At 40.0% G+C, this 25159-nt stretch overlaps 1 protein-coding gene across 1 annotated transcript in view; it reads right to left on the reverse strand.

The window, feature by feature from the left end:
• The window catches only part of SEMA3D (semaphorin 3D), a 200917-nt gene extending 178036 nt beyond the window's left edge, over positions 1 to 22881 (reverse strand). Inside the window, exon 1 of the mRNA XM_059712177.1 lies at positions 22501 to 22881. The gene's annotated coding sequence lies outside the window, so the exon portion shown is untranslated. The remainder of the gene's footprint in view (positions 1 to 22500) is intronic.
• Between the last annotated feature and the right edge of the window lie 2278 nt (positions 22882 to 25159).

The following is a 25159-nucleotide window of genomic DNA, read 5'->3' on the forward strand; positions in this document are numbered from 1 at the left end:
AATCGAAAAACTTATGAAATGTTTATTTCTGGAATTTTACATTCAGTATTTTCAGACCACAGTTGACCTTGGGTAACTGTGAAACCATGGATAAGGAGGAACTACTGTGTACCCAAAAGTGGGCTTGCTGAATCATATGGTATTTATATTTTCAATTTTCTTATAAAAATTCTGTACTGTTTTCCTAAGAAGCTGGATCATTTCACATTCCCACCAACAGTGCACAAGAGTTCCCATTTCTCCACATCTTCATCAATCCTTTTTATTTTGTGGCTTTGCACAGTTGCCATTTTAATAAGGTGCTATCTCACTGTAGTTTTGGTTTGTATCCCTTTAATGAATAGTGATATTAAGCATCTTTTCCTATGCTTTATAACCATTTATATATCTTCTTTGAAGAAATGTGTATTCAAGTTCTTTGCTTATTTTTCATTAGTTTTTTTGTTGTTATTGGGATGTAGGAGTTCTTCATATACAGGGTGTCCCAAAAAGTTATACACACTTTAACAGCTAATAGCTCAATTTTGAAAATGAAATGTATTTTAATAAACACTGACTTTATAATTATTCAAATTGTGTGTATACATTTTTTGAGACAGCCTATATTCTAAATAGTAACCCTTTTCAGATATATGATTTGCCAATATTCTCTCCCATTCTAAATGTTGCCTTATCACTTTGTTGTTTCCTTTGATGCACAGAAGTTTTAAAGTTTGATACAGTCCCCCAAACTCGTATATTGTACCCAAACCTCTATTATCTATCTATCTATCTACCTACCTATCATCTATCATCTATCACCTTTTATCTATCTACCCAAACTCATGAATGTGGACAACCAAATTTCATGAAAATCAAGAAGACAGACAGAATTTTTGAACTACTGAGCTTTTTAAAAACAGTTTTAAGGAGGAAAAATTCACTTAGTCATTTTCAGTTCTCATGGTCTGGGCATCTCACCAAGCTGTTTTTGATTATCATGTATAAAGATGCATGGAGTTTTTCATGCAACACAGCCTCTAAAAACAAGCCAATTACTTCATCTGTGCTGAAGTGAAGAATCAGTGACTTAATCCAATGCAGAAGAAAAACTTTCAATGTTATATATTCTTGAGAGACTGAATGTCAATATAGCACATAAATGCTGTAACACGTTTTATGTATTATTTAGCAACTTTCCAGGATAATATTGACAGTATGCAATTTAACTTTAAATATTGGCTTAGAACTTAGAACATGTATGAGATTCCACTCCACTGTATTTTGTTTGTAGCTGGTCCATAAGATGTGCTCCTTTACTAATGGAGATACCAATATACTTTAAAAAATGTGTATACAAATAGCTATCATTTAGGCAGAATGTGATCCAAAGGAGATACAAAATATGAATTCAACAGTTTAAAAATTACTTCTTGATTGAGATGGAAGGGGAATGAAGTGGACTCAATGAAAATTTCCTAGCAGGGATGTTGTTTAATATGGAATTAGAAAGTAGGTATTATTTCAAGAGACACATAGGTATGGCATGAGGAAAGAGGTGATGTCATAGTTTCATGTGCCTAAGAGAAGTGTGATCTAAGCAGCAAAGTTAGATTACAGCTAAATCATGCCTATGTAAGGCATTTAAATGAGATTCTGACATTACTTAGGGCAGAGAGAATAACTGTGGCAACCAAATATAGTTGGTAATAAGGGGAACACATTATCAAGGGAAAATCATGTCTTACCTACAATGGTTTTATTACTTGTGATTTTTCAACAACTTGATGCATATTGATTTTTAAAAATTACAGCATTTGCCAAAGCCGGTTTGGCTCAGTGGATAGAGCGTCAGCCTGCGGACTGAAGGGTCCCAGGTTCGATTCCGGTCAAGGGCATGTACCTGGGTTGCGGGCACATCCCCAGTAGGAGATGTGCTGGAGGCAGCTGATTGATGTTTCTCTCTCATCGATGTTTCTAACTCTCTATCTCTCTCCCTTCCTCTCTGTAAAAAATCAATAAAATATATTAAAAAAATTACAGCATTTAAGTTTACATCAGGTCCCCCCTTTAAACAAATGAAGAGCACCAACCAATTTTGATCCCTCTCATATAAAATAGGAACAAGTTGTGTGGTGTAAGAAACAAAGGACATATGGTCTCCATAATATAAAATCATATGAGTATACACCTGAGCATATTGCATGCTTCAGTAGTTTTTTAATGAACTGAAGAATGTGCCAAGAATATGGTTAACATGAGCAGGTTTAATAACCCTAAGTATCTAATTTGGTTAGAATACGGTTGCTTTCCCTTTTACTATTTCATCCACATGCACACATATACATATTCATACACACATAGTACTTATATAATTTTTAGTTTTGTTTATATATTTTTCTATCAGACCTTGATCTTAACCAAATACAGTGTTCATGATTAAGATAAAGGTTGTATAATGCAATATCCCAAATTGGTTAGGGCTTATAATTTAATGAGAAAAGGAATATGAGTTAGGAGAATATTAAATAATTCAGGCAAAAGATTATGAAGTTTTGGATCATGGTGCTGGCAGTGAGAATGGAAATAAGGGGATTTAAAAAAAAATGGCTGAACTAACTGGAAATAGCACAGGAAAGTGATAATAATAGCAGCTGACATTTATCTAGGGATAACTAAGGTACAGACATTGTTCTAAGTTGTGAACCCATATTGACTTATTTAATCCCCTCAGTAACCTATTAAATATTCTTATTACTTCATTTTACAGATGTGGAAACTAAAATATAGTGATATAATAAGATGTCCAAAGCTAACTAGCCAATGAATGGGAACCCAAAATGACTAAGCCTAAAACACATGGTCTACATTGCATTAGAGAGAACCACTGTATAAAATTCAGATTACTAGTTGGATAGTGGTAATAGAAACAAAGAAAAGAGGTTAAGAAGTACAGTAAAGAAAATAAAATGTTCTAAGTCCCTGTTTTGCTTTACACATTCTGTATTTCAAGGCCAGGAAGATATAAAGTTAGATAAGAAAACATGAGTTAGAGGTTTTGCACTAGACAGTATAACAGGCTATGGCCAAAGAAACGCATCATACCATTGTTTGAATGACAGCATATAGGTGTGGCAAATGAGTATTAATTATCAAGTTTGTCAAAAGATGGCTGAATGGTGTATCGAAACCATCAGAAATGAATTGGCCCTAAAGAAATATCCAAAGACCTTGAGAGCTTGTTTGGAGGTTTTAGTAGGGGAGCGCAGCTACATACCCTTGACCAAAGACCGGTCCTCTCCTCCGGTGGGAAGGTCGTCCTCTTTGACCTAGCGTGCAGCTTCAGGAGGGACGCACATGAATCAGTGAGGGAGGAGGGGGACACCCGCCTAGCCAGCCAGATCAGCCAAATCAACCGTGGCGATCAATGGGGTGAACTGGAGAGCATTATGCTAAGTGAAATAAGCCAGTCAATGAAGGAAAAATACCATATGATCTCACTCATTCGGGGATAATAATGACCATTATAAACTTATGAACAATAATAGATACAGAGTCAGAGCTGCCTCAAACTGATTGTCAAACTGCAGCAGGAAGGCCTGGGAGGGTTGGGGGACAGGAGGGAGGGGGGTAAGAGATCAACCGAAGGACTTGTATGCATGCATATAAGCATAACCAATGGACATAAGACACTGGGGGGTAGAGGAGGCCAGGGGATTGTCAAAGGGGTGGGGGGGAAGGACATATATGTAATACCCTTTGTAATACTTTAAGCAATAAAACAATAAAAAAAAATTTAAAACAAGAAATGTCCACCAGCAAGTGTGGCTAGTGAACCAGCAGGTATTTCATTAGACAAAGGTGAATAGAAATCCACAAGGAGACAATAGATCTCAAATCAGATTAGGCATCATTGTGTAAGAAACTATATCAACTGTATCAAAGCATCAGCATATGAAATGTTATAATAGGCTAAAAATTTTTATTAGGCTGGATACATGGAGACGTGAAGCCAAGAGTTTCTGGAAGTATGGAGGGAAGTCAAGGGTGGAGATGCTCTGATGTAGACATAAATCATTTCAGCAAGCATGAAAAAAAATAATGAAAACGCTAGAATGACAGGAGGTTGAGTTATTACAAATATTCACATTTACATGATATAATTTTCTATGAATCTGATACTCTTGTTGGAGATCCATTTGTTTACAATTCAATAGGAATATGATTCTTTCCCCTCCCCTGAAATTCACTAGATATTTTTATGATACCCCAGAAATAACCTCAGTAAGAGTTATAAGCACCCAAGTTCTACCTATATAGAGATACAATCAAAAGGCCAATACACATAAGAAGGGAGAGTGTATTTTTACATCAACTCACCAGTTTTAAAAAAATACATATAAAACTTTGGGAATTATTATTCCAGGAAGGATGGAATTTCCCTCTGCAGGAAAATATCCACAATTGAAAGATGTAATGCAATAAATAAATACATGAGTAAGATAAAAATAAGAGTGCACATCTGCTTCCTGGTAGCATTATGATAAATACTTTGGGAAATGTTTCTTTTGGTTTCTATTATTAAAAGTGATCACATCAAGAATGCATGAGTGACATTATTATCTCTTTTTGTCCATGCCCAGATGATGAGTGGAAAGTGGCAACATTTTAGATAAGTCTATACCTTCTATAAACAAAGAATTATAAACAACAAACCAAAAGCTGCATTGTATACTTGTTAACATGAATATTTTTTATGTGAATATTTATTTTGGATGGAAATCCACACTATAATTGAATGACCTGACAGCGTTTTGAACCAGAGTTGTTAAAAAATGTGGAAAAAGGACCCATCTCTGCCCATATATTTATCCATTACTTAGCATTTTGAGGGGGCAGAGGTGCAGTTGTGCGCCAATCCCAAGAGAGCTTCATTCTTTCCAAAAACTATGCAGAATGAAGGATACAGGAATGATTAACAGAAAATATATCTTAACAACTTTGTCAATGGTTAAGTATGGTCTCGTTGTATTATTTTGTTTTTATTTTGAGTAACTGAGTTACTACCAAAAGCCTCTCTTTACAAATGAATTACAGAATGCGCATGAGGGCAATTGCCTTCAATCTTTCTCTGGCTTAGGATTCTTGAATGATAAAGTCATCCTAAAATCAATGGATAACAACCTAAGTCAGATGATAAACTCAAATAAGAAAGAGAAAGCAAATCAAAGATTTCACAGCTGCCAAATTGTCTGGAAGAACCTTCCTTAATGTCCTAAACGAGTGAGAGTATCACAAAGGACTCTTCACAGACACATTCATTTTATTTAAGAATCACCCATTCCTTTAATAGTTATTATTGATCATCTACCATGTAGTTATTAGTGCAGGGGTGATAACATGGTGATCAAGATAGACATATTCCAGTTTTCATAAAGCTTACATTATAACAGAGAACACAGACTAGAAAACAGGCAATTTCAAGGGATAGTGGGAAAGGAGAGTTGATTCCTTTTGTGCTTTCATGTCATTTACTATTATTATAAAAACTATTTCACTCAAGACTGTAGGTTTTCCCTCCATTGCCCCCATGTTGCCATAGTAACTAACTAGCTAATATTAAAGTAGGAAGAAAGCAAAGGGAAAGCCAGACATTATAAGCATGGCCATCTGGGCAGCCTCACCAGGAAGCTACAGTTTCACACTCCCCACAGGGAATCCCAGCCCATTCCCTGCAGATCACTGGGGGAAAAGAGAAGATGGGTACATGCACAGTGAAGTCCTGGTGACATAGGTGAGGTGCTTGTCTGTCGGTCTGACCTGGAAACAAAGATAATTTGCTAGCGGGGCAGGGCCACTGCAAGTGCAGAAAATCCTGAAGGCTCAGTTGGTTATGTTCCTAGTTAAAATCCCCAAGCCCGGCTGGGATGGCTCAGTGGTTGAGCATTGACCTATGAACCAGGAGGTCATGGTTCAATTCCTGGTCAGGGCACATGCCCAAGTTGTGCTCAATCCCCAGTGTGGGGTGTGCAGGAGGCAGCCGATCAATGATTCTCATCATTGATGTTTCTATCTCTCTCCCTCTCCCTTCCTCTCAGAAATAAATAAATAAAATCCCCAAAGACAAAGGAATTATCTCTCTTTTGTTCCTCTTGATTCACTCCTGCTTTCTTGTACTTGCCATGCTCACCCCATAGCCATGTTGGTTATCTGATTAAAAAAAAAAAAAAGTTAATTTGTCCTTTCAGAAGAGTCATCATTATGTCACTAGTAGTTGTCACCTTACCTGGGTCTGACTCAACAATTCCAGTAGGACCCATCAGATTTTTTTTCTAAATAATCTGTCAACATCAGTGTAAACCAAAATTAATTTTCAACTATAATAAAAAATAAACAGCATCTTTGAACAGAAAGGAACCACAGCCTGGGAGACACAAATTCAGGTAGCAACCTAAACTGTGTTCCATGGACTCAAAGGGGAGGCCCTCTGTATTGTAATAGCAAAAGTTCCCACCCAGATTATCAATTAGGTCAGTTTTACGTAAACAAAGTATCCAAACTGTGCATTCTCATTGGACAGAGGAGACCTCAGGCCATTGGTAGAAAGAAGAAATCAGGACTTCCCTGTAGTGTTTGACCCAGGCAGCATAAACAAATAGGGCACAGTGCAGGAAGCTGAGAGTTCAGTCTGAGGCCCTTCCTGTTAGAACATATAAGGAGCCCCTATCAGAAATGGCCGCTGGGCTCTTATTATTTATAAAATGTGAGCCCTTCGTTGACCATGGCAAGTTCATCCCAGCAGATCAATTCTTTCTCCGGGATCCCATCAAATGAATCTTTCTTGTTGGGGTCTACAGCAATAAGAAGTAGGATGTCTGTCCTTACAGGAGTAAAGAGACTTCAATTATAATCTCAGCTTTGTGTTTATTCAGTTGTGTGCCTCCACACACACTACAAGCAGTGTCTTATAAACAGGGCTTATGAATTACTCAAGTGCGGGGCCATTCCTCTCCAAACAGTCAGCCCCCATCTTAGAATATAGATGTTCTTTCATGTTTAAGGAAGGAAATAGGGAAAAAAGGAAGAACAGAGTAAAGTAAAGAGGAGGAGAGATAATTCACATTATTTCATCTACAATTGTCTCTGTAAAATAAAAAAACAAATAGGACCAGACATTCTCTCAGGTGCTTTGTTGTTGTTGTTTTTTAATTCTGAAATATTTTGAGTCTATGAGACAAACTAGATAAAAATTATTTTACTAATTACTATTTCTTAATTAGAAGTATTTCCAAATAGACATCTGAGACTAACAGTTTATCAGGCTTACACCCTGATTATTTCCAAGGCTGGAATAAAACAAAACAAACAAACAAAAACCTTACTAGTTCTGTTAAAGTTTTAACAAAATACACCATGTTGAAAAAATTCCAAAATTCTTTATTGGAGAATGCACAAATTCAATATATAGGATGTCCCAAAAATGTATATACACTTTAAATAATTATTAATTCCAATGGATTAAGTCTGAAAAGAAAGAAACATCAATTGAGCTATCAGAAAAAAAAAGTATGTATACATTTTTTTGGGACACCCTATATTTAAACTGTAAAATTGAACTTTAGAAATATTATTTTCTGAACACTAACAGATTGTCTGCTACTTTCACAATCTATGTTTTTGTTCTTAACATTGATTTGAATGAAGATAAGCTAAAGTCTACTATCTGTAATACGTTAAGCAATAAAATAAAATTTACAAAAGAAAATATTTAATATTTCTAGAATGCACATTGCAGAGTAGTAGGCTTTTTGATTATTTAGAAAATATTTCAAGTAAACCTTATTGGTCTTATTAAACATATTTCACCTTCTATGAAATAGAAATAGAGTTTTATAAATTGTTATTAATATAAAATAAGTATAAAGTATATAATTAATTTAGGATATATACATAACAAATTATGAGTAATACAAGGTATATTGATGAATAGTCATATGCAAAAGTAACAATTATGGGAATAGACTAATCTGAAACAATACCAAGAAAGGCATTCAGAAAGTATTTTCCCATTAAATAACTAGAACATTATTCAGTTTCACTTCCACATGCTCAGAAGCTGAAATGACCTTTAAGTTCAATTTCTGGAAAATATCATTGATTAACATACTTGCTGCTTCTATTAGCTAGTTAAAGTCTAGAGAACTGCCGGGCAGATGAGGTGGCATGGGACAAAGATGCTCTTTGCATATTAGATAGCTCACACCTAGAAGCAGGAGTTACCATTTATCTCTGCGCTCTTCTTAAATGTCCCCCTTGACAGATGAGGGCTTCGCTTCCTTAGCCAACTTGATTCCACACGTTTTGTAGTGAAAGATTCTACAAGTTCCCTTGAAGTCCCAAATTTAGGGAGTAAGGAATCTTTGTTCTCTTAGCAGCTAAAGAGCTCCCATAGGAAAAGGTCAGCACTTGTAAATTGTCTAGAAAAAGTCTAGTCCCTGGGGAGGAGACGGTACTACAGGAAAATGTTACTGGGCGTTTTCTGTGTCCTCAAGTGGTGGACAGTGAGTTAGGTCATTCGTTTCTCTAGATTTTCTTGTAAAGAGGATTACAACAGAGTATTCTGAAACCAAAGAATAGAGCATTAAATGAGAGCTGTCAAGAACAATACCTGGTTAGGAGAGTTATAGGGACAAGATAGTGTCCAAACAGTGGAAGTAGGCTGTAGATAAGAGGATCGAAATGACAGCAGGCCCATGTTGAAGGGTTAAAAAATATCTATTCATTGGGTTAAGGAAAAATAAGTGTGTGTGGAGGAGGCTGTTGAACAAATCTGTACTGCTTATTTAGGGTTGGGGCACTTCAGCAAGGACACATGCGATGTTGCAAATCCAGTAGTAGATAGCTAAAGAACGTTGGGATGCCAAGAAATGAGGCTGGACATTTAGATGTGGCTCCTAAGAATTGTATGACTTGATATTTAGCCTCCATAACTAGATGCGCTTCTGTGATAACTAGCAATGAAGGGTTCCTTTAACCTGGATTCTCCCTCATACCCCTATATATCATGGTCCGTGGCAGTGTTCTCCAAATTATGTCTCTTTAAGCCAGCGGTAATCAACCTGTGGGTCGCAACCCCCTTGGCAGTTGAACAACCCTTTCACAGGGGTCACCTAAGACCATCCTTCATATCAGATATTTACATTACGATTCATAACAGTAGCAACATTACAGTTATGAAGTAGCAACGAAAATAATTTTATGGTTGGGTCACAACATGAGGAACTGTATTTAAAGGGCCAGAAGGTTGAGAACCACTGCTTTAAGCACACTTGTGTGCAAAAAAAGGAGGTGGTAATGGTCAATTCTAAAATGGCATTCTCTTCTCCAGGAATATACCTGAGGGAGGTCACCAGAGGACTGTTCTTTGCATGAGGTGAACAGAACTCAGCATATAAAAAACCAGAAGGCCGTAGAGCAGTGCGTAGATGGCATGAGAATCTGATCTATGTGCAATATGAATAATCTATGTGAGGATAAAGAAAAGATGATACATACATACGTGCCATACAGCGTTTGAGTTTCTTATATTAACCACTTAGTCCTCACAATAATCCTGTGAGGTTAGGACTTTCATGAATCCCCAGTAATCTGATGGGAAACATGCAGAAAGGTCAAGTAATTTGCTTGAATCACACAGCGAAGAGGTGACACAGGCAGGAGCTGAACCTGGGCTGTCTGTCTGCTCACATGGTGTTAGCATTGCACCATGTTCCCTCCCACACTTTAAAGCCCCAGTTTAAAGTCACATGAAGACTCTGAGACTTTCAGTTACCAGAGTGACCTCCATACAGAGCAGTGGTTCCCCACCTATTTTTAGCCATGCCCCATCTAAGCATCTCCAAAATCCTGATGCCCCCCCCCATACCATATAATTCTAATTATTCAAAAAGTGAACTCCTATCCACATGGAGGAAGCCTAAAAGGCCATTAACTTGGTCTAAACAAGCTGCCAGAGAACATGACATCCATGAAAAAGAAAAAGAATGAAAGGACAGCTGACATACTGAGGAAGAAATTGTTTTAAAAAATAGTAATAATATGAAGTGACATGAAAAAATAGCAAATAAAGTTTTAAAACATAATAGAGAACTGAAATGTATAAATATGTCACAATATATTTATATACTGTTATATACTGTATATGAGGCCCCTAGAACCATAAGAAATGCAAAAAATTCACTGTTAATAACTCATTCTTGAATTGCCCCCCTTAAAAATCAAATTTCCCCCCTGTGGAGTGTGTGCCCCACATTGGGAACCACTGATATAGAGTATTCAGCAATAAGGTCTAATCCACCAGTGTAATGTATGCTAAAATAAATAAGACCTGAGAGAGAAGTTGGGGTTGGAGATAATACTCTGGGCATCATCTCTACATAGATACCAGCAGAGTTTGAAAAGAAGATGACATAATTAAAGGAAATACTGTAGGGAGAAAAGACCAAGATTATGAAAAAGACCTTGTGTTTAGATTTAATATCACAAGGAGATTAACTTGAGCCATGATGATAATGAATTATTTTGTAATTGTCTACTTCAGGATAGCAACCAGGTTTTTTATCTGTATTTCATCAGAGACTTTTAGAGGGCCCAGCACAGGGCAGCACTCTGTAAGTACTTCTTGAATTAAATAAAAGATAAAAAGGGAATTAGAGATACACGGGCATCAAGAGTAATATGAGCCCTAACTGGTTTAGTTCAGTGGATAGAGCATCGGCTTGGGGACTGAAAGGTCCCAGGTTCGATTCCGGTCAAGGGCATGTATCTTGGTTGCGGGCACATCCCCAGTAGGAGGTGTGCAGGAGGCAGCTGATCGATGTTTCTCTCTCATCGATGTTTCTAACTCTCTATCCCTCTCCCTTCCTCTCTGTAAAAAATCAATAAAATATATTTTTTTAAAAAAACAAGAGTAATATAAATATGTGTGAAATAACCTTTATGATGAGGAATATATGTGTGAAATAAACCTGTGATGAATTTCATATCCAAAGTAGTCACAAGAGGAAAAAACAGAGGCAATGGACTCCAAATGGATTAATTTCAATTAAAACACTAGAAAATGCATATTAATTATTATAAGAGTTTTGCCATATGCTATAAGAATATGGAGAAAGATGTGGAAGTAACCATTTGGTCCTTATTTTTCAGAACCTTAAATCTTGTGATGCTAGAAGAAAAAGCATAACAGTTATTAGGGACTGTAAAAGATATTAAGGACAGGTGAATAAAATTTTTGAGTGAAAAGCATTTTTCAAAGCAAGATGTAGTGAACATGTGTGAGGTTGGCATGCAGAGTTGGCATCATTTGGGGGCCAGGAAGGGCGGTGGCAATGAAAGACAAAATTATTCCAAATGAAGGGAGAAACATAGCCAATGCCCCAGGAGGAAAGAACACAGAGATTATTGGCTCATGTGGTTGACATTGGTTTGTCCTTTAATAATTGACTAGAGGTCTAGTGCATGAAAAGACCTAGTTTATTTCACACATATATTCCTCATAAAGGTTATTTCACACATATTCATGCACTGGAGGAGGGGTCTCTCAGTCCAGCCTGCCCCCTCTCACAGTCCGGGAGCCCTCAGGGGCGGGAGGTGACCCGGCAATCAGGGGAAGGCGATGCCCTATCACACCTCTGCTGCTGCCACTACCAGCAGAGCAAGCCTCGGCCGGCCCTGGTTACCTGAGCCTCGGGCAGCCCTGGGCAGCTGGGGGGCAGAGGGGACTGGTAGACTCCGTAGGCAGGCGTGCAGTGGGGCTGAGGAGACTGGGCGCCACCATCTTGTGGCTGTGGGTGCTGCCATCTTTGAGGGTGGGGTAGTCAATTAGCATATTCCCTCCTTATTGGCTGTGGGTGCCTCCATCTTTGCGATGGCGTGAGGGTCAATTAGCATATTCCCTCTTTATTAGATAGGGTTTGAGTAATTTACTAGACTTACAAAAACACATTTCAACTCTGTGTATAGGAAAAAAGGGGAACCTCTAAATGTTTATTTCTGATGATTAGAACTAACCAAGAGTGACAAATATATAAAAGGGGTGATTATTGGCTGTCATGCAGGTGATGGCTACATGACTGATAAACACCAGCAGAAAGCAGATCTGAATGCAATTGTTATTTTAAATAAATCTCAAGTGAAATCATTTCACAGGATATGAAATGATTACTCACTGCACTCATAACTTTTGCAAGATGAATCAAAAGTATCATTTCCGGAATATGAACAGGCCTATGCGATAGTGACACGACAAAAGAAGAGTTCTAAATAGTCCACATCCAGAGACAGGGGAGGTGGAGGGAGACTTCCGTAGGATCTCAGCCTGAGCTTTCTGAACGGTTTATTGAGCCCACATGTGTAAGCATAGCATTCCTTCTCCATGCAAGTTATTGCTGCCAAAAACTTGCCCTTTTTAAAACCTGAACAATGAGCATTCTCTGCCAAACCTCATCACAGTGCAGTCTAAGACAACAATCCCCATGGCTCTATGAAACGTGAATCAAGCCAAACAGGGAAATGTTATTCTCTCATCTATATATCCAGTAGAAATGCTTTTGAACAGCTGCTTCCCAGGTGATAAAAGTCTTAACTTCAAAAGGTGATAAGATAATCTTGACTTGAATGAACTTCCCATTATAAAATTACAAATGACTCATTGGACATCATTTCATTATGCAAATACTTTGCAAACAGAATAGTCTGGCTACTTAACCTCTACCAACCTGCTCAGGAGCAATGTTTAACACACTAACTAGCCTACTATATGAAAATATAAGACAGAAGATAATGTGGCCAAAAGAGTGAATTTTCAATGAGAAGATATATCAAGGATAAAATTCATAAGCATACAATTGCTCTACTATTTAAAGAATTTGTCCTCTATTGTGAGAAGTTAAACCTCAAAATTGGTAAGATTTGAGATGATGATTTTCATTAACAAAGACATTTTTTTCAAAATAGCCCTCTAGTTGTAATTATGATTTCACTAGCAATCAATTACCTAAAAAAAATATTGATAGGAAATAAAACAAGAGAACTGGTACTTAAAAATTTATTAAGAGGAAGTAAAAAATGCAACAGTGAAAATGGTACCTATCTTTGTTATAAAATCTAACTATACACTTTAAAAGTTTTTGGTCAGAATATTCTATTTTTTCATTCCTCTTTTTAATTAGGTTAAGTTGCTGTAGGCACACAATCTCTTTTACTAAAAAAAAGTTGTTAAATTGTTTTATGTAAAAAAAAAGAAAACCCTGAACCTAAGATTCCAGTGAGAGTCCAGAGCATATTAATCTTGTTGATTTGAGTCTTTTTCAGACATTTTCATTTTTTCAGAAAATTCGGTGGGATATCACCAAAAAAAAAAGTATTTTAGTCACACATTCTGGAATCAGGTTCCATAACTTTTCCCGAACAAGTCCTTGAAATGTTTTATGCCATGACTCATACAAACTAAAAACAAAACAAACAACATTTTTTTTAAAGCATGCCTAAATTTCTCAACAATTGCCACAGTAAAACACAAATTCAGCAGATACTGTAGTTAACTGTAGAGTATAGAATCTGGTAATCATTAAATAACTAGAGGCCCAGTGCATGAAATTTTATCAGGGGGGGTGTCCCCCTCAGCCCAGCCTGCACCCTCTTCAATCTGGGACCCCTAGGGGGGATGTCTGACTGCCGGGGGATCGGGCCTAAACCAGCAGTCAGAAATCCTTCTCATAATCCAGAACCGCTGGCTCCTAATTGCTCACCTGCCTGCCTGCCTTATCACCCCTAACTGCCCCTCCCCTGCCAGCCTGATCACCCCTAACCCCCTCTGCCTGCCAACCTGGTTGCCCCCAACTGCCCCCCCCCTCCCGTGGCCTGGTCGCCCCGCACAGCCTGCTGTTCAGTCGCCCCACACAGCCTGCCGTTCACTAACCCCCCTGCCAGCCTTGTCACCACACCAGGCAGCCTGCTGTTCGGTCTTTACTGTGATGGAGTCTGGGACAATTTGCATATTCCTCTATTATTAGTACACATTATAAATATGAGATAACAAAAAGTAAGATATCATATTTGAAAGCTTAGATAAAAACAGTAAAATTACAAGACTTTTGGTCCAATAGTAAGAAGAGCTTACTAAAAGAGAGTAAACCACAAATTTTTAAAAACAATGTTGCAACAATTTGAGACAAGAAAGAGAAGGAATAGAAAGAGAAGGAATAAACAGGAAAGAGAAGGATTTATATATACATATGTACATACACACAGAGAAAGTGTCTTTGGAGAGTGAGGGAAAGCTTTGAGAAAATATATATAATAGGTAGAAAGGGAAATGGCAGCCCTTATTTCCTGCCCACCCTACATTGGCTGGGACATACATTAATCTCACCTTCTAGAAATGTTGGAGGAGATAGAGGACAAATAGGTATACTTTTAATTATCAACATAACAATGATTTGTTTATTATACATATAATATTTCATAGGAAATAATCTTTAACATACTTAACATAGTAGATTCCTTGAGGTTCAAAGATGAGAATAAAGAGTCACGGAGACATTTTGGCAAGAATTTTGGAAACATAATCATCATCTATACCTGAAGACATCTGGCACTGATGATAGATCTTGGCAATATCAATAAAATAGCAAAGAAAGAAGTAGGAAAAAAAGTTTGCCTTCCCTTTTAATATTGAATATTGATTTATAGGACACAACTAATACATACCTTTCTTTGCACAAAAACCTATAATGGGGATCTGGAAATTTTCAGTAATCCAAAAAATACATTTAAAATTTTTTTTATTGATTTTAGTGAGAGAGGTAGGGAGAGGGAGAGAGAGAGAAGAACATCAATGAGAGAGAAACATCAATCGGCTGCCTCCGCACACTCCCACCAGGGATCCAGCCCCAAACCAGGGCATGTGCCGCCACTGGGAATTGAACCAAAGACTTCTCATGCACAGGATGATGCTCAACCAACTTAGCCACACTGGCCAGGGCCATATAACACATTTTATTTAGAAAAATAAGTAATTATGAGAATAATTAATTACAAATATGAGTTTATGGTTATTATATTTTGCATTAACAGTATAAAAATGGCAGAATATTAGTACCTTGAAGTAGGGAAATAAAGTAAGCATTTAATTGAATGACATTAACCTTGTTAACCAGAGAAATATTCACCTTTTATAAAATTTTTCACCATGGTTAATCAATGTTTTGAAATCTCACTTTTAAAATATAAACTTTATTTTTTCAGAATAGTGTTAGAATTATAAAAACATTGAGAAAATATTACAGAGAGTTCCCCTATAACCCTTACCTAGTTTCCCCTATTATTTTTACAAGAGACCCAGTGCACAAAATTCTGCACCAGTAGGGTCCCTGGCAGCTGCTGGCTGCTGGCTGGGACCTCTCTTCCTCTGGCCGCCAGCCCTGCTGCCAGCTGGGGGTGGGGCTGGCCAGAGGGAGGGGCCATGGGCAGTTGGCTGGCCAGCCCCACCCCCTGGTCAAACTCCTGGTTGAGGGGACAATTTGCATATTAGGGTTTGGCCAGGAAGTTCTTTCAGTTGGTTCCTATGCCTCTTTCACATACCTCTATCAGTGTGTGTATGTGGTGATGGTGGTCACGGTGGTCACGGTGGTGGTGTGTATGTGTGTTTTCTGGACATTCATTTTTTGGCACTACAAGATGACCCAGGCTCACCTTGCATAGTTCCTACCCCAGTCCTAGAGTCAGCCATTTCTCCAAGAATCCCTAGTTTGGTATTAGAAATGAAGATCTAGGCACAAAGTGTCACATATAAAATTCATTTTTAAAATAAATACTTTATGCTTATCAGCATTTTCTGGTTTTTCAATGATGTTCATAAACTATATCTGTAATGAAAATCATTACTATAATAACAAAAGATCTATAAAAAATACACACCCATTTCAATAAGAAAAATCACATTAATATGAACTTCTATTGACCCTGTATTTAATATTATAAGTAAATTGAGTGTTCTGAATATGCCAAATATTTATCTTTGAAATGAAGTGTTACATTTGAAAATTGAAAGAGTTCCTCCAAATATGAGTAGTAGTCATTTTCACTTTAGGCAACACTTCTTTCTTTCATAGAATAATCACTTCAGATATGAAGAGAAAATATTTATCTAAAAGCACCACCAACAACAAATACCAACATCCAAGAATGCCTGAATTTCACCTATAAGGACTGATCTTTATAATAAAGATTAAAAACACACACAAAAAGGGAGTGAAAGCCTAACACCTTGTGTATACATTCATCAAAGAAAAACCAGATTATTTGGACATAATTTGAAATTATTACATCATTAGGCATGGGCCCAGCTCTCAATATAAGATGTGAAAAAAAAGACTCCCATTGGCCTATTTAAGCACATTAGGAGGGTACTTTATTTTCTGGACAATGTTTTTAAGCAGTGATAATAAATGTACCTATTATTAGGTATGGGTCATACAGGCTCATTTCTGGAATAAATATGGCATAATTCTTAAAGCTGTTTAAGCTATGTAAGATATTGGCTAAGTAGAAGACCCAGTCAAGCAAGTAATTAATATAGGAAAAATCAATTGAACATTTATCTGATGGTAGATTAATAATCTTCATATACCTATACCATTTTGCTTATTTTCCAAGAAAGCAATAGTACTGTATTTCTCTTCAGATGCTCAGTAATTTATACTTCTTTTGCTTATTTGATTGATTTTGTTCTCAGTACTAATAGTCCCAGTTAATGATGCTTAATTCTATTTAATTAGAAAAATATAGCAAATATTCCATCTTTTCTGTGATTTGCTAGTAAAACTAAGAGGACACACTATTAACCAACAGTTTTAAAAACATAACATGTTGAAGTTATGTTAACTGCTTTATTTGAAAAAACAAGGGATGTAAAGTAAGTCCTAATGTCTGAAGCAGAAGACACCACATCTTTAAGGGGATGATAGATTCAGATTCAGAAAGACACAGACTATTCTATGAACTTTGGTCACTTAATTCTCAGTTTATTTTATACATTTATATGGAAGGGTAATATTTATAGTTTACATAACTTTGCCAAAGAATGAACAAACTGTCTAAATTTACCAGTGGAAGATTAGCAAGCTGGTTAATGATGTCCTGATTCATTACTTTAGAAATAATTAATTATTAACATAGAGATAAAGGGTCAAATATTGAGGAAGATAGACTGAAAGTCATCAAAATAATTTCAAATCTAAGTATGAACAGTATACTTCATGATATATTCCAGCTTTTTATAGCACTTAACTATCAGTTTTTTAATAATTTGTATTTATACATGTCTAATAATTTAAGTATAGCTCATTATTACTTAAGTTTTGAAATAATTTAAAAGGCGTTGCATTGCTTATCAGTGTGTTTCAGTTTATAAGAATTTTGCTTTAGCTATACCCTTCCTTCTAATTATTATTTAGGTAGGTGTTATTTAGTTAAGGTTAATTAACATGGACATTGATGATACAGATTCTCATTTGTCAATTAGGTACTTGAAAAATACAAGCAATTAAAAATAAAATAACACTTTATAGCATCATAAAAAATATTCAGCATCACACCACTTTTCTCTGTGAAAGGGTAAAACTCAGATCTAAGAGAAAATTATCCTTCCTAAAATCTCAGAGAAAGTAAAATATAACACCCAAGATCTTTAATCTGATTTTCTATAGGCAATAGATTCAAATTCATCCTATTAATTGCTTATGTTATTAAACGTCAACATGTGTTGGGTATCTAGAATATGTTTAGCACTGTAGTAACCTGAAGATATAAAAAGTTAGAGAAGACAAATTCCTTCCTTCAAGGTTCTTATGATCTAATGAGGGATCATAAACAACAATAAAACAGTGGTTCTCACCTTGGCTGCACATTAGAATTACCTGGGAATCTTTTTAAAATCATGATTTCTGGGCTTCATCCTCCGGAAATTCTGTTTCTTTGTTACTAATGTTGTGGCCCCATCCTATAACAAAGAAACAGAATTTCCGGAGGATGAGGCCCAGAAATCAGGATTTTAAGAAGACTCCCAGGTGATTCTAATTTGCAGCCAAGGTCGAGAACCACTGCAATAAGAGTAAAGAAAAAGACTGAAAAATTAGAATATTAGCTTGACAGGCATAATGAAGATATAAAAATAAAAAGGGATTTGGGACAAGGTTTCCCGGAGTAAGGTAGTATTTTTTAACCTAGGTTATGAAGTAAAAAAGAATGTGATTAACAAATTTTGCCCATGATCAGTCATTATGATTATTGTTATTACTGTTTATTGTACAAATGTGGATATTTATTTTCTCTTTCAAGGAATATGTTTTTGAGTGTTGCAATACTTACTATTTTACTTGGGTAATCTATATAACTCCATGTACTTATGTTAAGAATAATAGTTTTTCAAAATAGAGCTATGGTTACTCTTATTTATGAAATAAATCATTAATTGACAAGAACGCTTCCCTAGGAACATGTGTCATCAAAACATTATAATTCCAACACAAAACAGTAAAATTCAGTCACATTTTTTCCGCAAAATAATGAGGCTATAGCAATCTGAAGATATACTAATATCCATTCAACCGGCACCAACCGAAATGTTTTCCCTTGCGACTACGAGGTTGATATTCCAACCGCTTCGTAAAAATGTAGGTGACAACCCAGTAACTTTGTACACAAACACCAGGCTGCAGAAATACCTGCCAGTTCCAGAGCCATCTTCAGAGATGCTTTAAGGTCTGTGATAACCTTTTGATAGTTACCAAATGTTCATGTAATGGAATAAGAATATTTTATGAAGAATAAGAAAAGGCACCAGGAAACTCCCTGTCTTAATTTAACTCCAACCCAAAGCAATATATTTTTTAGTATTCAGAATAATTCAGCTCAATGACTCAAGTTTAAACATGTAGTTGACTTGTTAGCCTGTCATCGTAAACACTACAAGTACTTCCTCTGCCTTTGTAATTGCTTATATTCTAGACCTTCCCTGCTACCAAAAATAATTCCCACGTCCACCCATACCCACACATAAAATAAATAGATTAAAATTTCAGTTTCTCTTTGTACATTTTTCCCATGCAAAAACATAACGCAAGCTCATCAACTAAGACATAACTATAAAGGCAATTCTGTAAGAAGGCAAAAGAAAAGCCACATAATTATGTCTCTACCTTTTACTTTTAGTTTCTGTTGTGTGGATTATAGTTTTCTGATAATTCCAAAACATTTTGCATTGCTAGACATTTTCCCTTAACCTCTCCCTCTCTCTCAGAAAGTCAGCAGGAAGGTAACAGAAGTCAAATCATCACTCCACCCAAGTGAATTGGCAACAGATTCTTAACAAAGTTGAACCAGTGGTGCTGAAATATGAAGCAAGGTTTTAGGTATTCAGGTCATGAAGGCAAGAAGAAGACTAAGGAAAACTTCATTAATCTCAGAAATTTTCTCAACAGGGGCATGGGTTACTATTTGACAAAAAAAAAAAAAAAATATATATATATATATATATATATATATATATATATATATATATATATTTTTTTTTTATTTTATCCTCTGCTAACATTATTAAAGCCACTAATAATTCATATAAGCTACAATAAGATCTGGGTAAATTACTAGTGGCCCGATGCATGAAATTCGTGCATGGGTAGGGTCCCTAGTCCTGGCCAGCGATCAGGACCGATCTGTGGGGCGGCCAGCGGGGCGATCGGGGGGTTGGCCCCCCTGGTACCCGCCTTGGCCAGCCTGGTGCCACCTGCTTGCCAGCCCCTCCCCCTGCTGCTGCCGCCGCTGGTCATCTCCCTCAGCGGGGTGATGGGGAAGGGATGGGGCCCGCTGGCACCTGCCTTGGCTGGCCTGGGGCCTGCAGGCTGGGGCAGCTCCTGTATTGAGCGTCTGCCCCCTGGTGGTCAGTGCCTGTCATAGCAACCAGTTGTTCTGCCTTTCGGTCAATTTGCATATTAGGCTTTTATTATATAAGATTAATATCATGTACCTATGATTCTCGGCCTATAGACTTGATGTGGCCGCTACACATTCTCAACCATGGATTCCATTACTTGGAATGTTCTTTCCTTATAAATTATAATACAGAGTTGCAGAGGCAAACTGATCTTAGAAAGGCTCTTCCTTTAAGTGGGGTTATGGAAAGATGCCTGAAGGTGACCCACACCCAGGTAAACAATTCAAGACTCAGCTCAGCCCCTCAGCTTATATTTGAACACATCAATTAACACCTTTATATCTCATTATTCTTATTTCTAAAACGAGAATAACTGCTTTGTCTAGTCCCCTAACCTTCAACACCATTTTTGAGAATTGTGATTCTTTAAGATTCAAAAAGCCAAAATGGGACACTACCCATTTTTAACCCTGTGTCTCTACTTTTCTCTTTAAAAAAATGACATTTTCTGTAGTATTGGTAGTAATAATAATCGTGATAATGTACAAAGCACCTGGGATGCCATGTGTTTGATAAACGTCCCTTTGCTTCTCCACTAATTTTCCATTTCATAAATGGGCAAATTCCATTTGAAATGTTGCCAGTTCAGATCAGAACCGTTGTATTGTCTCTCAGTTACCTCTTGACCCCATTCTTATCTCTTCCCACATCACCTTCCGGTATTTCCTGGCCTTTCTCTTCCAAGGACCAAGGTCTTTTCTCATCTTCCTGACCTGGACCAACACTTTGCAGTCTGTCAGCGATGGCTCCCCTGGCCAGCTTTAGCTGCTGGGATGAGCCTCATGGATTCCAAGGCTGGACACAGTTAAAGGAACTCCCTCCTGGGGCTGCTCCCTTCCAAGCCCTGCCCTTCCTACTCATCCTCCTTGGTGTCTGGCCTAGGAGCCACGAGAGGAGCAAGGCATCACTGGAGTGATGACATGTGGCTCTCTCCCTTCCCCACCCTTCACATTTTTCTTTCCACGTGCGGAACCCGGAAGGCTATGACCGCTCTTGTCTTGGCGGTTGCCAAGGTTACACAATAGCAGCACCCGACCCAGGAGGGTCCCATCTCCTCTGCCTCCCCCATACCTCCTGAAACAAACACACACACACACACACACACACACACACACACACACACACACACACCCGGAGAACCCTTTCCTGCTAAACTGGATACTTTCAATCCCTCCACTCCTGCTCTCTTCTTGTGCAAAGAGCACTTTGTAGCTAAGAAAAATGGGAGGGGTTCGCTGGAGAAAGAGGAGTCCTCCTAGGGACACTTGCTTTTATTTAGGGGGCTAAGTGGTGAAAAGTTGACGCGTTCAACTCCGATCTCTGTAACGGGATTCGGGGTCTCAGTGACCTCAGCTGTTGGGGTGCAGCCCCTGTCCGGTCCCCTAGACTCCAGCCTGCCGGCAAGAGCTCGGCGTCTCCTCCTATCAGCTCCCCTCCGCGCGCGCGCGCGCGCGCGCGGGACCCAAGCTGCGCCTTCAGCGCGCGAGGTTGAACAGAAGTCAAGAATGAAGGGGAATCGGCCCGGCCAGTGTTGGAAATGGCCCCAGCGCTGCCAGGGCAGCCCATTAAGGCGTCAACTCGGGCCGGGCCGGGCCGGGAGGAACACCCGGAGGAGAGGGGATAACTCGCTGGGTTACATTCCCAGCCGGAGTCAACTCGGGACCTTTCAAGAGCGAGCCCAGCCGAGGGTTACCCCGGGCTGTCGCACTCCAGCAGAAGTGCGTTTGCAGCAACCCCATTCCCCAGACAGCCAGCTCTGTGGCGGGGCTCTGACTCCAGTTTCCCCGCGGGGTCCCGAAGGGTGCCGGCTTCCTGCTGGCGGAGCATCGCGACTCTCTCGCAGGCAAAAAGGCATCGCCATCCCTCCGCAAAAGCACCACAACAAAAACAATCACCAGGGTCTCCCCTCCGCTCCCCCAGCCCCATGGGGAAAGGAGTGAGCGAGGCTCCGATGCCCGCGGTCCAGTCCTCCCCAGATGGTCCCCACCAAGGCGTCTCCGAAAGAACCTGCAGCCGGTGGAAGCCCGGGGCACGTTCCAACGCGCCGCTGGCCTGGGACGGGGCGGGGGAGGCAGCCAGGGAGAAGGCACGAAGTTTCTGGGCGCATCTGGAGAGGACAACTTGGCTGGGTGCTGGGTGCTGGCCGCCGCCGATGGAAGCTCCGGCTGCGGAGGCTGCGGCCACGGCGGCGGGGAGATGGGACGCGCCCGGCTGCCACGCTGTCCCCGGCGCCCGCAGCACCGTGCACCGACTCGCCGTCCTTCCGTCTGCTCCCCGCGCACCAGCTCCCTGGCCGCTCCGAGCGCCTTTTCTGTCCCGGGACAGTTCCTCCTCTCCTGGCCACTCCGCATCCTCACTTCGGACCCACGGCCACCTACTCCCAAATCAAGTCCCCCGCCGTTGAACTCCGCCGTCCCTAGCGAGCCCTCCCGGGAGGGTAGCAGGTGACCCGAAACCGGCCTTACCTGCCGCGAACGCTGCTCGCCCTCTCTCTTCGGCTGATGTCCCCCCAGGGGCAGAGGGAAGGGATGCTGGCTGCGGGCGGGCGAGGCGGCGACCCGGGTCGGCGCGAGCTCCTGGGAGCCTGGGAGCGGCAGCCCTGGCTGAGCCGCGGAGCCGCGGGCGGCCCTGGCGGAGCGCGGAGGCTGCGGCCGCAGAGGACCGGCCGGGAGGCAGGGGGCGCTGCTGGCCCCGAGCAACGCGCCCGCACCGGCCGAGAGCCAGGCACCAGCTGGGACCTTGGGGAGGCGAGGGTGGCGAGGAAAGGCACGCTCCGAGCGGGAGGACGGCTTTTAAGTTTGTGGTGTGACCGCAGCAGCTGTCCTGGGAGAGACTCAGTCTTTCTAAAAAGGGGATGCTCAAGCGCCGGGGATTACCTCTCCCCTTCCGATCTCCTCCCCCAGCCCTCGGCCCCCCCTCCCTCCGCGCGCGCCAGGCCTCCCCAGCAGCAGAAGTCCATCCCTGCCCGCACGCAGGCTGTCAGCAGCGCGGGTTCAATGGAGCCCTGGCCTGGCTGAGAGATGTAATTCCGGACCTGGCACTCTGTTAAAGCAGCCTCTGACGTCGGAGCCCGCGCTCAGGCGTGACTTATTCTACACCATAAAGTCTCTAAGGACCCCCTGGGGAAGAAATAGGACAAAGGCTGCCCTTTAAAATTCTAAGCCTCGCAAAGAGTACCTGTGTTCCAGTCTGTAAAACCCGGTCCACTGTCGCTGGCCTTGAAAGAGCAGGCAAGGGGGATAAGCGTCAGAGATCAACCCCCCCCCCCCCCCCCCATTAGAGGGCTGGCATCAGGAAAGACCAAGATGAAACAAACACAGAGATGTAGGTCTTCTTCCCCTTTACCTCACACCAGGCCAGCAGGGATGCGTCACCTGTTCCTGTTTTAGGAGGTTTCCTTTGCAGATTGGTACACACCTTAGTCGTGAAATCGGAAAGTTGGAAGTATATGGGGACGAGGAGTGGGTCCGCATTTTCAGGAGCCTGGAACTTAAACGATTTGGAGGTGGGAGCCATTTTAAGAAAAAATGATGCAGAAATAGTTTAATCCTACAAATTGTGCAATAACATATGATCGCGTTTATCCTTGGGCTGCCCTCAGGAATATGGAAAGGGCCTGTGTCAGTGATGAGTCCTCAAGCCTGGGCCTTGCTAACTGCATTGTGAGTCCTTCTGTGATTGGAACTAGGTCTATTGTCACATACCTTGCACTTATTAGTCCCAACATAAAGCTGACTTGGGATAGAGCTGTTGAGGGGGGGGGGGGGTTGGGGGGGGGGGGTGGACAACAGCAATCATGGGATCCTGCCTTTGTCAGCTTGATTTAAGAGCACAGCTTGTATGGGCCCCTGAGCTCCCTTGGCAATGACAAGGCGTGTTCTGGTTTGTGGGTAGTGAGCAGACAATGGCAACAATGGAAGAACTGAAAAGGGGGGAGGAGACTCTTCATTCAATGTCCCCTCAACAGCAGAGAGCTTTGGGCCACAGAAACAGAAGTCACTTTAAGTTACAGATGGTTGGTGGCTGAGCCAGCCTTAGAAGGGACTCAAGTTGCCTAACTCTGACCAAGGTTCTTTCCTGTATCTCATGCTGCCCCATCTCTATAACCTTGGTTTTGACTGTCAACCAGCCAACCCCATAATATCCCTCTTTGTATACAGGAGAAGTTGTTTCTATAGACTATTTCAATCTATAGCAACGTTTGTTCTGAATGCTCTATATTAAAAGTTACGCCACTCATTTTGGTGTGTTTGTTGCCTTGCCTATATTTTTTATAAACGCCATTGCACCAGATTCAAATTTCAAGTTCACTGTGAGGACAAAATATCTCCTTTGTCTCTCATAGAATTGCTTAGGGTTTTGCACATGGTGGGTTCATACATTGTTGTTTTTATTTTTTAAAAAAAAGCTCTATTTTTTAACTTTCTAATATATGTGTCAACTTTATTGGCCAGAAAATCACATTTAAGTAGAAGTGTGGTTAAGTCTGGATTTCCCCTCCTGCCTAAATTCTAGCTTAATATACTCAAACCAAATGATATCTCCCTTTTGCTACTATTTTAACCTTTTTCACAGGCCCCTACAGAATTAAACACCCCCTCCTATGTTCCCAAAGCACTATGATTTCACTACTATTATAAGCTCTTTTCATATTATAGCATATAGTCATGCATGTGTCGGCATCTCATACAAGAGTATGGGATATTTTGTGTCTTTGTTTTTCCTGCCCCTAAAACATTGCTATGAATTTGAATTGAACTGATTTAGCTTGAACTACCCTGACTTCACATTTAGACTGTCGTTCCGTAGGCATCCTGAACATACCATGAGAAGAAAACATCTGGAAACTGGGTTCTGTGCTTCCCATCCTTTTCATTACTCTGGGCACGCAGCAGACAGAATGAACTGCACAGCCCAGAGTTGGGATGAATGGTCTCAGCTGTGTCCATGGCTTTGCAATCCTCAGGGTACTTCTTGAATACAGGGAGTGTCTTGAATACAATAGGTGTTTAAGAAGTACTTGAGGATTAAATGGGTTAGTGAAAACAGTGGATATGATGGTGATAATTAGTATCTGAATTTATTTTTGCTTCTGTATTAACTATCCTGGATCCCACCAGCATG

This window comes from Myotis daubentonii, chromosome 10 (assembly GCF_963259705.1).
Source record: "Myotis daubentonii chromosome 10, mMyoDau2.1, whole genome shotgun sequence".
NCBI classification, from domain to species: domain Eukaryota; kingdom Metazoa; phylum Chordata; class Mammalia; order Chiroptera; family Vespertilionidae; genus Myotis; species Myotis daubentonii.